General features: G+C 39.5%; 1 protein-coding gene across 1 annotated transcript in view; it reads right to left on the minus strand.

Moving 5' to 3' along the window:
• Positions 1 to 11,922: 11,922 nt before the first annotated feature.
• LOC124123153 (BTB/POZ domain-containing protein KCTD4-like) overlaps positions 11,923 to 12,364 on the minus strand; it is a 28,794-nt gene continuing 28,352 nt past the window's right edge. Inside the window, exon 2 of the mRNA XM_046486422.2 lies at positions 11,923 to 12,364. This exon is cut by the window's right edge and continues 2,123 nt beyond it. The gene's annotated coding sequence lies outside the window, so the exon portion shown is untranslated.

Genomic DNA, 12,364 nt, shown 5'->3' on the forward strand with positions numbered 1-12,364 from the left:
CATTATGCAGATGGCTGTTACAATGAATGCTCGTTCCACCCGTGACGAACAAGTCTGGTTGTTGATGAAATATAGTGATAGCTAAATAGACAGATTTTTTATTCATGTACCGATTGTCTTTAAATGTAATATCCAGTTATGTATGACTGTTTAATAATCGCATACCAACCTTGACTGGAGTAGGTCCAATAGTTTTTCAGATATTGTAGTAAACGTCGGTACCTTAAATTACCTTCCAGACTATACACATTGTGCAAACTATCCCCTCTCTTACAATGCCATGATTGTATACTCCTTTGTATTTTACTCCTGAATATCAGAATTTTTCTCTGTAATGTATAAACATGCATACAACATATATCTTACTTTTAGTAACTCTCGCCAAAAACATAACACAAACACTATATGAATCTTTACGAAGTAATACAATATATCCCCATCCAGAAATGGCATAACATTTTTTAATAAATATTGATTAGAGAATAATTTGATTTCCTTTAATTCTTGATTTACTAATGATTGATCAACCACAGTTTGAATGAAATTGTGCAATAACAGGTAATGTAAGCTGCATGTCCAGTTTTATTTCTGACGCACCTTTTCCTGAGATCGGAAATGTTAACGTTGTGCGAGAATTGCGCTCACGCGGCACTGGATCTACCTCTGGCTATAAAATTACGCAGAGATGGAAATTATTGAATTTCCTATCCGGTGGTCTAAATTGAACTGCAAATATTAAACCGGTTTTAGGTAAAGGCACTGCTAAAAGTTGTCCGAGAATTTATTCTGCGTTGAAAAACAGGAAATGTCTCCGGTTTTTATCGTACACCGATCAAAGTACTGTGCGATGTTTTTACTTAGCAGCTTTACGGTAACCGAGAGAACAAAATACTGCCTTATATCTGAACGACATAACTATATATCAAATGGAGTTGTATGCGTATGTGTAACGACATACATTCAATGCGAAAAATAGCCTGTCGTAAATAACCAAAAAAACTGATTTCATAACTCCGCTATGCTTAGCACTAGTTTATTGTAGCTCAGGTCACTTGCTGAGAATTAGCTGTGGGTAAGGACAATATATTTTCGTGGTGTTTTGTTAACGAGGGACCAATCTATTCAAACACAAATATCGAGATAAAAGCTGTATGTATTGGCGTCGCATTACCGGCATACGTGAAACGTGATTTTGTAAACACTATCAAATATGGCGGAATGTTCACTTCGTGTTTGTGTATTTTACAAAACATTCTGAACGATTTTTGGACGGTTTGGCATGATCATTTGCGATTTGATAAAAGACAGATGCTCGTGATCACTAATATGCTATTTTTGAAATTCATTTCTCCGAGTAAATATCCGAGATTAAGATATCAAAACATGCTGTAAATAACGCTGAGTGGTGATTTAGTAATGTGTAAAAAATGGCGACATTTACGATGTACCTAATTTTCAGATGTCATTTTCAGCACTTTTGCTTGGCCTAAAATGCCAGTGGATGATATCACAGAACAGGGAATTTCCCACCTTATTCAAAACTGTGAAGTGTATTTGTGTGGGTGATGTATTTTGAATTTTATTATACTTCAAAGTGAGGGTTGAAGGGAGGGACATAGATCTATGTGTCCCTTCGGCATCCAGGGGGTTGATGACAGTAGCGGGTGACCTCGCCTAGGTGAACACTACCAAGCTGACTGTCGTTCATTTCAGGATTGAAGTGACCGCCTCCGTGGTCTAGTGGTAGAGAGTCCGCCCGGAGAGCGGAAGGTCCGGGGTTCGATCCCCGGCCGCGTCATACCAAAAGACGTTAAAAGATGGTACTTGTTGTCACCCTGTCTGGCGCTCGGCATTAAGGGGCTAAAACAAGGACTGGTCGGCTCGGAGTCAGTATACTGTGTCTGAGTGGGGTATTCATGTTAAACTGCGGCATGGTATCTCAGTGAGCTAGCACTATAAATCGGCATCAGTCCGGACTAGTACAAGCAGCCACACAAACACACACACGTACATGCACGTCGCTATATAAGTGCAATAATCTTGGACGCGACGTTAAACCCCATTTCACCTCACCTCAGGATTGAAATTGTATTTGTTAACGTTCATCAGCTGATGAACACAGTGCCTCACGTGAGCAAATTCCACTAAGTTAATTTTGCTTTTATGGCCAAAAATATTCGTGTTGCGTTTCTTTTTTTTAAAGAGTATACTATCTTTTGTTGCGATGTAGTGTTAGACGAAAAAAAAAATTCTGACAAAACATTATTTTGACAGCTGACAGTTAATTTAATTTTTCAGATCGATACTCATGATGTCATTCACTGGGTTGTCTGGCATAAACTCGATTATTTACAGACCGCTGTCATATACATGTAGTTGTAAAATAGCTGAGTGTGGCTTCAAACAACAAACAAGCAAACAAACATTTGATGACCTCTTCTAAACTGACGACCAAAAGAAACGTTACCAACGATATTTCCTGGATAAAATATGACCAACACAATTCGAAGCAGCAATAACAATTGTATTGTAGAAATTCATCATTCAGAACAGTAAAATGCGAATTTACTAATTCATCAACAAAGTCCTTGACCTCCAACAGGGACATTTCTTGACAAGGGGTCATTCGTCCAGTATTCGGTCAACAATATTGGTTACAACTTAAAGATGACGACGGCCCAGACCGTTCAATACGGGATATGACCTCCATGAGCGGCAATGCATCTTCAAATGCGGCGTCGAACTGAGTAGACAAGCGTTCTCACATCGACTGCAGGTATCCGATTCCATTCCTCACGGAGGGCAACGATCAACGCTTGTCTCGTGAAGGGAGGATGTTGACGTTTCCGAAGACGACGCCCCAGCTGGACCCAGAGATGTTCTATGGGTGACAGATCTGGTGATCGAGCTGGCCACGGCAGGACAGCCACGTTGTTGGCCATGAGGAAGTCTTTAGTAATACGGGCTTTATGGGGTGTGGCGTTATCTTGTTGGAACACCGTCCGTTGTTGACGCTGGATGAAAGGAAGAACCACTGGCCGTAAGATATTGTCAATGTAGCGTTGTGCTGTCAGATTGCCTTCGATGCTGACAAGTTCCGTCTTCTCGTCCCCGCAAATGCCGCCCCAGATCATCACGCTTCCGCCCCCGTAAGGTTCCACCTCCTGGACACACCACGTCGTCGATAAACTCGCGTCCGCCCATCAGGTTTGAAGAGTTTGAACCTGCTCTCGTCACTAAACAGCACTCGCCGCCATTCCCTTTGCTGCCATCGCTGAGTTTGCCTGCACCAAGTCAATCGGGCACGTCGATGTTGACGGGTCTGGGTCATGCCCTTGAAAGGGCGATAAGCCCGGAGACCATAATGTTGTAGTCGTCTGGTCACTGTTTGTCTGCTGACCGGATGTCCTAAGCTGTTGGCAGCTGATGACGTCACAGTAAGAAATCTGTTCCTCAGATGAAGTACCCGTAAAAAGTGGTCATCCTGTGGGGTCGTGACCTTTGGTCTGCCACTACGTGCTCTGTCTGCGGTTCTGCCACTCTGTCGGAGACGTACGACAAGTCTGGTAATGGTCATCTTTGAGCAGTTCATGTTAATGGCAACCTCTCTCTGTCTCGCTCCCATCTGCAGCATACCTATGGCTCTCTCCCTCTGGACAGCGGTCAGTCTTGGCATGTTCGTTGGTGTTAATCATCGCAACCAATGATAGGGAACAGATCCGTGCGTAATTTATTCCCGGAAATTGCACGATAATTTGGGGAAGAATGTTTTAAGAAATTGCTGAAAAACACCAATATCTCCAAAAATCCGCAAAGCACGTGCAAAGAACGACAGAGAACATGCGGGCTGTATTCGTGAGATGTGTTCTTTACTGTTTTTGAACAGGTTTTGTTTCAGAGTGGCAAATCAGTTAATGTTGGTAACGTTTCTTATGGCCCTCAGTTTAGTTGATGTAATGAGACGATGGTGACAAGGGATACCAATAGGGACCAATAACCACGCGACTTTACTACTCCATATACACACGTACACAAACTGTGTGACATCACGTCCCACTACGGGCAAGCAGATTAGGGGAGGTGGCGAGCCTAGTGGTTAAGGCGTTCGCTCGTCACGCCGAAGACCCGGGTTCGATTCCCCTTATGGGTACAATGTGTGAAGCCCATTTCTGATGTCCCCCGCCGTGATATTGCTGGAATATGGCTAAAAGAGGCGCAAATATACACTCACTCATGTTAAGTCGTGATATTGCTGATATATTGCCAAAAGCGGTATAAAAGAAGTGTTATTCATGTTAAGCCGTGATGAGCTGACTAATGTTAAGCCGTGACATTGCTAGAAAGTGACAAAAAGCGGCTTAAAAACGCACTCGGGCATGCGATTAATTACAGTCGGTCATGTTATTCATTTAAGACGGAAATACTATTAATGTAAACACGTAAACAAATAACCAACAATATCTTGGCTTTTTATGATTTTATTGAAGCAAGAGGTTAACCGAAGCGGCGCATTTTATATCAGATATGGCCGCGTGGTCGGTACACACCGTTACCATAGCAACAAAAAGTTAGATAAAACAATAAATTAAATAGAAAATTGTCAGTAGATTTTTATAATATTGTATATTGTATGACTTGCAGCCTAACAGCATAAGCTGAAGCCGTGGCATTTTGGTTTCTTGTACAAGACAGGTGATCACTCTTGTTACGTCCGCTTCCGATACTCAATATGAGCAGTGAAATATGCACCATGACGTACATGAATGACGTAATATTTCATGACGTTAAAGAACACAATGTAGCTAGCTGCCTTTTCACATCAGACGCTGTAGCGATGGACATCCATATCGTGTAAGTGCATGTTGTTTTACACCGCGACCAGCAACAGTAATCCTTACAACGCCGGTTTCAAAATGATCAAATCAGGCCAGGTAAACAGGTGGTTGATAGCATGAGCAGCTATCCTTAATTGGTGTACGATGACACACCAGTTTGTAACCACCCGATCCTTTATTAAGTCGTCTGTATAACAGTCATTCAAATCAGAATACATTGCGTCAAGCGATTGCTTTGTCACAAGTAGATACTCTTACATTTTCATTCTATTTGTTACTGCGGGACAAACACATTATGTTAAAATTTCTGTTTAAATGCAATTGTCCGACCTACATATTAATCCATTCTGTTTGGCATGTTACGTGAAACACATTCTTTCTGTTTGGCCCAAGTATGACCGGGAAATGACGCACGATTTGACGATTACAACTGATTTCTCTGACCTCTTAACACAGTGGCCTTGTTGAATATCTACGTAACGTAACAGTTACGCTAATGAATAAATAAATAAATTGACAGAAAATAACAATATGGTCACCAAAGGAGGAATTTGAAGATGCGCCCGTACAATTATCAGTCGCATGGTGACCGTCACCCGTGGTTCAAAGGTATCTTGGCTCAGACAAACGGGAAGCCCCTGCATGTTTGAAAACCTTCTTCTGTAACTTCAAATGTTATTTTGTATACAAGTCTATCAGTTTACAAGGGATAACGTGTGCCACAAGGGTGAAAACCCTCCCACATCCACTGAATCCCGAATATAACATCAAAGTTTTTTTCTCTGAGTCCCATTTGGTTAGCCTGAATCCCGAATATTACTGCACCAGTTTCAGAAGCACATGTCAGAGTTCACTCTACAAAGGCAGAACTATAATATACTGAACACGTTCTTAGGTGCATAATTTACTGCAGAAACATCGAAAAAAAATTGTATGTGGGACATTTTATGCAAACCATTTTTTCAAAATTTGAATTCTGCGTACCAAATACGTATATTATTAAAGAATCCTCTCTAAATAGATACCTGAATCCCGCGTACCAGGTGGTTGGGAGCCTCAACAATTAACCCTTGACTGAACGTGACCGCCAGGGCACAGTTCCACGAAGCTATCTTAGGGTAAATCAGTGTTAAAGTCATGGAATTATGACTAGATGTAAGCTCGCTTAGTGGAACGGAGCCCTGGACCCTGTGTGTCCTGGTGTAACAGATTCTGGTTCACTGTATGTCTGTGACTATTAAATAAGGTCCAGCTTTATGCCACATTTCACAGAGAAACATGTCTACTGACTGGGCCACTTGTGAGGTTGGTAAGCCACACATCTATCGAACGCAGCTGTAGAGAACATATACATTTTGAATTTGTATGTCGATCTCACTGGGATGACAAGGTATACCTAAATCGGCTTCCGCGACCTTGTATGTGGAAAACGGCTGTAGTGATTATGAGTATCAAAACACAGCTGTAACTAACAACATGGCGAACACATTTTGAACGCAGCTGTAATGAAAAAACATATCGAACACAGCTGTAGTGAACATACATATCGAACGCAGCTGTAGTGAACATACATATCGAACACAGCTGTAGTGAACATACATATCGAACACAGCTGTAGTGAACACACATCGAACACAGCTGTAGTGAACATACATATCGAACACAGCTGTAGTGAACACACATCGAACACAGCTGTAGTGAACATACATATCGAACACAGCTGTAGTGAACATACATATCGAACACAGCTGTAGTGAACACACATATCGAACACAGCTGTAGTGAACATACATATCGAACACAGCTGTAGTGAACATACATATCGAACACATCTGTAGTGAACATACGTATCGAACACAGCTGTAGTGAACATACATATCGAACACAGCTGTAGTGTACATACATATCGAACACAGCTGTAGTGAACATACATATCGAACACAGCTGTAGTGAACATACATATCGAACACAGCTGTAGTGAACATGAACATCGCACATAAACCAAGAAAACAAGTATTTCGAACATAGTATTAGCGAAACATATCCCCCATGTATTCCCCCGGACTAAGAAACCAATAATTCGAATTCGAATAAAGAGAACACAATAAAAATGAAGTAACTGTTCCTAAACAAAAAAACAAAAACCCCGGAAATATTAAATGGATGGTTGGTTGGTTGGTTTGTTGTTTAACGCCGCACTCAGCAATATTCCAGCTATATGACGGCAGTCTGTAAATAATCGAGTCTGGACCAGACAATCCAGTGATTGATATCATGAGCATCGATCCACGCAAAAATATTAAATGGACAGTCTCCAACTCAAATGTTTATATGTGGCCCACCAGGAGAAATATGGCCTTATGACCTTATGGGTGCAAGGATACAATTGTATTGTGACGTCATGTATGCGGACTGTACAAAGATATCTTATTTTTCTCTACTTAGTTCGTAATGTAATAAAAAACATTTTTTCAAACCATTCAGCTACATGTCTTTTTTCAATTCATCTGACATTAAGTCTAAAAACTGTAATTATTACATAAATAGACCCAGAAAATGAGACCAACTGTTCTTGTCGTGTCTCTCGTTAATAAATATGAATTGCGAATTGCATTTTTGTGTTCCGGAGATACTATATTATTAAAATAGAATGAAAAGTCAAAGTCTGATATTTCACCCGTAAGGTCCCTTATCCTATGGTTGGACACATAGCTGTCATTGTTGAGTGAGTGAGTGAGTGAGTATGGTTTTACGCCGCTTTTAGCAATATTCCAGCAATATCACGGCGGGGGGACACCAGAAATGGGCTTCACACATTGTACCCATGTCGGGAATCGAACCCGGGTCTTTGGCGTGAAGTGCGAACGCTTTAACCACTAGGCTACCCGACCGCCCCTGTCATTGTTGAAGAAATGCTTTCCTCGGTCACCGACTTCCGGCCCCAGTGACTTGTGGGGGCGTTACAAACGGCGGCATGCGTGGATATGCTGATATAACATAGCTGCGGACGGTTCAAACACGTGTGATATGACCATGAACACAAGTATTTCCGCATATCCTCATCAACAAAACGCACAGGGAAACAACAATAGAAGCAACGACTATACAGTAATTATTTTAAACGACAGGTACATGAACATTGAAAAGGCCGACCCGATCCGTGTCATAGGCGCATGAAAGATTTAATGGCGATCTTGCTTATCACAAATAAGTTTTGTATTATAAATAATTTAAATATATAATAGTATTTACAAATTGCATATCGGTAAGAGATAAGGGACCAAGTATTTGATATTCGGGGAAGGAGGAGCTGGGGTTTTATCGAAAATATAAATAAAAATGCTTGAAATATATAATTATGCTTCAAACTGATGAAGGTACGGAAATGTTTGCGAACAAAAGATTTATTGATACCAGATGGTTTGTTTGACAAAAATATTTTGGCTCTCAGATTTAAAAAAAATGATTTTGCTGAAAATATATAGTCTCCTCCACACAATTCCAATCTCCCAGAATATCAAACGGCCGGTCCCTAACTGGCTGTTGAACACATACAATGAGCAAATCTGTTGTAAATATTCTAGCAAATATTCAGGCACTGTTATTGGAAGCGACATGAAAACGTAACTAGGACCATTTCAGAAAGCAACCATTTTTCTCAGGGATTAATATCGTTTAACAAACGGTTTTTACAAAAGTTACAACGATGCCATAGCTCCAAATATCAAAACTGATCCTAAAAAAGACTTTCTTTCCAAAACTTTCCATGGAGGAATTTCTTCATCCCAACTATAACCATTGCCAATGGTTTATGTATGAAAATGTACAGCATAAAATCTGTAGCAAACACTACAATACAAAGTAGACACAATTAATGAATAACAACTTCTTTAGTTACTGTAAAGCCAGTGAAGATTGTTATCCATAAATTGTGTCTACTTTACTTGTTATCCATAAATTGTGTCTACTTTGTCTGTTATCCATAAATTGTGTCTACTTTGTCTGTTATCCATAAATTGTGTCTACTTTGTCGGTTATCCATAAATTGTGTCTACTTTGTCTGTTATCCATAAATTGTGTCTACTTTGTCTGTTATCCATAAATTGTGTTTACTTTGTCTGTTATCCATTAATTGTGTCTACTTTGTCTGTTATCCATAAATTGTGTCTACTTTGTCTGTTATCCATAAATTGTGTCTACTTTTTCATCCGTCAACTTCTGAGTAATGCCTATCGAACAAGTCACTACAACACAAGATTAAAAAATAATCAATGCGATCAACGTTTGAAAATACTCTTGAAAATGAAATCATTGGTCATAAAGTCTTTAAGAAACGAGAATGAGCCAACATATTCTTTCCACGGTTGAAAATACAGATTTTCGTCCAGTGTTATGAACACATGCCTGTATCCGGTTACGCTTTCGCATCCTTGACCACGTAATGTATCTCGCCTTGGGTCATGGCTTATAATCCCTGTAAACAGTAGCACGAGTTTGCACCACAGCTATTAAGCTTGGTATAACAGTACCATAACAATCTGTACAAATGGAAAGTAGAAATAGTTTCCAACTGACTGAACTTGTCATATGGTATATGAATATTTATGAGTATAATTCTACACCATATAATTATACTCATAAATATTCATATATACAAAATACGAACACAATCATTATCTGAGGACAATTATTACAACTGAGTGAGTTTGGTTTTAAAAGCGGCGTAAAACCAAACTCACTCACACTCACATTGCAACTAGGTATATAAAACGTAGAGTATTGCTCTGTCCAGCAATGACTGGCCCTGTTGCTGTAATAATGACCAGTATATGTGTGTATTAAGTCTTGTTAATGCGATATTCTGACCCAACAAAGAAATGCGACGTCAAATAATACAGTTTGTATCACAAGAGACGTGACTGTTTGAGAAAGTTGGGTCCAACTCGGCTTGGTGGCGATGTCAGTAACATAACGGTGAGTCACCAAACTGTGCAATGAACGCTGAATAAAACTTCAGTAAAACCAAGCCCAGACTCTGTTTTAGACTTCTTGTAATAGACTTGTCTTCGAATCCGCCTATTCTAAAATTGAAATGTAAATAATATGACAAGCTGGTTTGTTTGTTCCGTCGACTAGAAATAAGTAAAATGTTGAAAAACAACACCCTTATTTGCTGTCGCCATCAATATAAATAATTTATTAATAACAGTTTAATTAAAACCTGTTTAAACATTCTCTTAAATATTCCCAAACCTACTTTATTTATTAAATTGCTCCCTACCCAAAGACCAGGATTTTATATGTTTAATATTTTCGACGAACAGACCTGGATTTGGGGTCCATAGGTCCAACGGTCCGTCAATCCCTTAAAAAGAAAAAAAGTCTGGCTTAAAGTGAGTGAGTGAGTATGGTTTTGCGCCGCTTTTAGCAATATTCCAGCAATATCACAGCTCTGGCTTAAAGAGCACCGGTATGGAGCCGACAAGCCACGGATTACAACAAGGGCACACGTTTTCAGCTGTTCAAACCAACCCCATCAACTAACAAAAGGCCTGGCGAGGATTGGGATGGTTACATGGGCTGGCAGCACCAATTTGATACAGAGTCGTCTCCCTTTATTTTTTGTTTAGAAAATACGAAAGGCACAAAGGGATGCAACTCTGGACTGATTATGATTCAAGATTAAACTAGATCATTTGTTAATCATCACATTTTCAATACTGACTTCGCTTTTGTTTAAATCCTTATGAAAAAGATACATGGACACATATTGATAAATATCATGCATATATAAACCATAACGAAACCAATATACCTCCTAGCTAGACTTTGAGTGAAACAGAAGTTACTAAAAAAATATTTACAAGGTGATATCAACTAAACTTTCATTGTGCTGTCTTTTTGTGAAATGAACCTGCATTTCTAACATCGATCGTTCAAGAGCATCTTTCAACAGAGTTCAGTTATGTTGTGTCAGCTTGATAATAATCCAGATCTTTGATGTTTCCCACTTTGATGACACTAATAAACCTGGTATGGTGCAGACAAACCAATCATCTTAGTCAGGATGAGTCCTGGATTCGAACCCATAATAATGGCATTCGTACAGATTTCGGGGCACCCGTGCTCCGCGAACCTTATGAAAGACTGTTTGTGGCAAGAATCTACGTGTTTGTATAATACACCAATTCAGACAGCACAATTGGTCACATAGACGCAATAATTAACGTTGTTATAAACAAATCGTCAAATATATTCACAATCAAAATATACACCTTACAAGATGACTACAGCACCAAATACAGTATTAATTGAAAAATAATTTTCACTTCACATTTAATGTACACTAGTATCATAATTTCACAAGACATCTTGAAAAATAGGACGGATGTATAATTGAATATTCGACCAAATATGTACTACAAATCTATTTACTGTTCCTACCTACATTGCATCGCTATCAAGAAATAGGAAACATTCCTGTCTGCCGGTCCTCGCCGGTATTGCATAAACGATACATGTGTATACATTTAATCGTAGGCATTACGCTTCCTCACCATAATATAATATACATCTGGAGACAGGGAGGAATGATGGTGTGGGTATGTCCTGTCCCTGTTTCAGAAACATTCCAGCCATATCATAAAAAGGGAAACCAATTTAGGATTAACAAATTGTATCACTGTATGGAAATCGAACCTGGATCTTTGGCGGAACAGTTGAACGCCTTAACCATTGCGCCACCTCTCAGCAATAGGATCTGTGAGAATGTTACACTTCCATGAAGCACTTCCATGTAGCAATTGCCAAAGCTGCTGTCGGGTTATTGCATCAGAACTGTACGAATAGTAACACAGTTAGACCACAATGTCCACAATGATGACAGACAGTGGCCATTTGTTCAAGTTGTCAAGCATTGGTCACGCATTGGTCAAGCATTGGTCAAGCAAGACAATAACTTACACCTCTTTACTTAATCTACTCTCATCCTGTTATTTCACACGATGATGAGAAAACAGTGGCCTTTTGTTCAAGTTGTCAAGCATTGGTCACGCATTGGTCAAGCAAGGCAATAACTTACACCTCATTACTTAATCTACTCTCATCCCGTTATTTCACACGATGATGAGAAAACAGTGGCCTTTTGTTCAAGTTGTCAAGCATTGGTCACGCATTGGTCAAGCATTGGTCAAGCAAGACAATAACTTACACCTCATTACTTTGTCTACTCTCATCCCGTTACCTCAGTCAGTCTACGGTTGAACAAGAAAAGGTTTCAGCAATTTGTTATTTTGATATATATAATATGTGATCTATTCTGGGACTGTTGGCGACCGTTTTGAATTATCGGATTAGGGATAAGGTACAGTCGCCAAGGTCTGACAAACAGTGACAGTGGTATCGTGTTCTCAATAACAAATAAAACGGAGGTATTATTGATTTGTAGCTTTGAATAATATATCTATCAATATCTTAAATTCCATTGTAATTGCGCTGCCATGGCCATGTAGATTATATGTCTAAGAGAA

The sequence above is a fragment of the Haliotis rufescens genome, unplaced genomic scaffold, assembly GCF_023055435.1.
Source record: "Haliotis rufescens isolate VD_foot unplaced genomic scaffold, xgHalRufe1.0.p SCAF_24, whole genome shotgun sequence".
NCBI classification, from domain to species: Eukaryota; Metazoa; Mollusca; class Gastropoda; order Lepetellida; family Haliotidae; genus Haliotis; species Haliotis rufescens.